This window comes from Octopus sinensis, linkage group LG18 (assembly GCF_006345805.1).
Source record: "Octopus sinensis linkage group LG18, ASM634580v1, whole genome shotgun sequence".
In the NCBI taxonomy this organism is placed as follows: Eukaryota; Metazoa; Mollusca; class Cephalopoda; order Octopoda; family Octopodidae; genus Octopus; species Octopus sinensis.
Window position 1 is genome coordinate 5,670,432 of NC_043014.1, and position 2,500 is coordinate 5,672,931.

Below are 2,500 nucleotides of genomic sequence, written 5' to 3' on the forward strand. Positions count from 1 at the left end.
TCCCCGAGAACTACGTTAAGGGTACACGTGTCTATGGAGTGCTCGGCCACTTACACGTTAATTTCACGAGCAGGCTGTTCCGTTGATCGGATCAACCGGAACCCTCGTCGTCGTAACCGACGGAGTGCCTCAAAAAAAAAAAAAAAAAAAAAAATTAATTAATTATTTTATCTGAAGTAGCTGCCATTATTTGTTTGCAGTTAAAAGAAATTAGTCCTTATATAACGAAACAAAATCAGATATGAAATCTACGAGCAGAATTAATTATACATATTGTTCTTTTTCAGATTTCACATATTTTTGTAATTTTGTCTGATAGCACGTGCATCGATTTTTTTTTTCTTTGGTAATTTCCTTGTATGTTGATGGCCATGCAGAAAATTACCACAAAGCTCCTCAACTTTTGTCTAAGTTCTCGCCGACTAACGTTTGATGTGTATACACTTTTGTATATTGTCCAACTGTTTATGAGGGTTCTAAATTACTGTAAAAAGTTAGGGTTAGGGTTAGGGTTATTGTAAAAACAAAAAACATGCATGGGGCACGACATAATATGATATTTCTAAGTTGAGGCGGCGAGCTTGGCAGAAACGTTAGCACACGGGCGAAATGCTTAGCGGTATTGCGTCTGTCGTTGCGTCTGAGTTCAAATTCCGCCGAAGTCGACTTCGCCTTTCATCCTTTCGGGCGTAAGTAAGTACAGTTTACGCACTGGGGTCGATGTAATCGACTTAATCCGTTGTTGTCCTGTTTGTCCCCTCTGTGTGCCCTTGTGGGTAGTAAAGAAATAAGTATTCATCTGAGTTCAAATTCCGCCGAGGTCGACTTTGCCTTTCACCTTCGGGTATAAATTAAGTACCAGTTACGCACTGGGATCGATGTAATCGACTTAATCCGTTTGCTGTCCTTGTTTGTCCCTCTGTGTTTAGCCCTTGTGGGCAATAAAGAAATAAGTATTTCGTCTGAGTTCAAATTCCGCCGAGGTCGACTTTGCCTTTCATCCTTTCGAGGTCGATAAATTAAGTACCAGTTACGCACTGGGATCGATGTAATCGACTTAATCCGTTTGTCTATCCTTGTTTGTCCCCTCTGTGTTTAGCCCTTGTGGGGTAGTAAGAAATAAGTATTTCGTCTGAGTTCAAATTCCGCCGAGGTCGACTTTGCCTTTCATCCTTTCGAGGTCGATAAATTAAGTACCAGTTACGCACTGGGATCGATGTAATCGACTTAATCCGTTTGTCTATCCTTGTTTGTCCCCTCTGTGTTTAGCCCCTTGTGGGCAATAAAGAAATAAGTATTTCGTCTGAGTTCAAATTCCGCCGAGGTCGACTTTGCCTTTCATCCTTTCGGGGTCGATAAATTAAGTACCAGTTACGCACTGGGATCGATGTAATCGACTTAATCCGTTTGTCTATCCTTGTTTGTCCCCTCTGTGTTTAGCCCCCTGTGGGCAATAAAGAAATAAGTATTTCGTCTGAGTTCAAATTCCGCCGAGGTCGACTTTGCCTTTCATCCTTTCGGGGTCGATAAATTAAGTACCAGTTACGCACTGGGATCGATGTAATCGACTTAATCCGTTTGTCTATCCTTGTTTGTCCCCTCTGTGTTTAGCCCCTTGTGGGTAGTAAAGAAATAAGTATTTCGTCTGAGTTCAAATTCCGCCGAGGTCGACTTTGCCTTTCATCCTTTCGAGGTCGATAAATTAAGTACCAGTTACGCACTGGGATCGATGTAATGACTTAATCCGTTTGTCTGACCTTGTTTGTCCCATCTGTGTTTAGCCCTTGTGGGTAGTTAAAGAATAAGTATTTCGTCTGAGTTCAAATTCCGCGAGGTCGACTTTGCCTTTCATCTTTCGAGGTCGATAAATTAAGTACCAGTTACGCACTGGGATCGATGTAATCGACTTAATCCGTTTGTCTATCCTTGTTTGTCCCCTCTGTGTTTAGCCCCTTGTGGGTAGTAAAGAAATAAGTATTTCGTCTGAGTTCAAATTCCGCCGAGGTCGACTTTGCCTTTCATCCTTTCGAGGTCGATAAATTAAGTACCAGTTACGCACTGGGATCGATGTAATCGACTTATCCGTTTGTCTATCCTTGTTGTCCCCCTCTGTGTTAGCCCCTGTGGGCAATAAAGAAATAAGTATTTCGTCTGAGTTCAAATTCCGCCGAGGTCGACTTTGCCTTTCATCCTTTCGGGGTCGATATAATTAAGTACCAGTACGCACTGGGATCGATGTAATCGACTTAATCCGTTTGTCTATCCTGTTTGTCCCCTCTGTTGTTTAGCCCTTGTGGGTAGTAAACAAATAAGTATTTCGTCTGAGTTCAAATTCCGCCGAGGTCGACTTTGCCTTTCATCCTTTCGGGGTCGATAAATTAAGTACCAGTTACGCACTGGGATCGAGTAATCGACTTAATCGTTTGTCTGTCTTGTTTGTCCCCTCTGTGTTTAAGCCCTTGTGGGGCAATAAGAAATAAGTATTTCGTCTGAGTTCAAA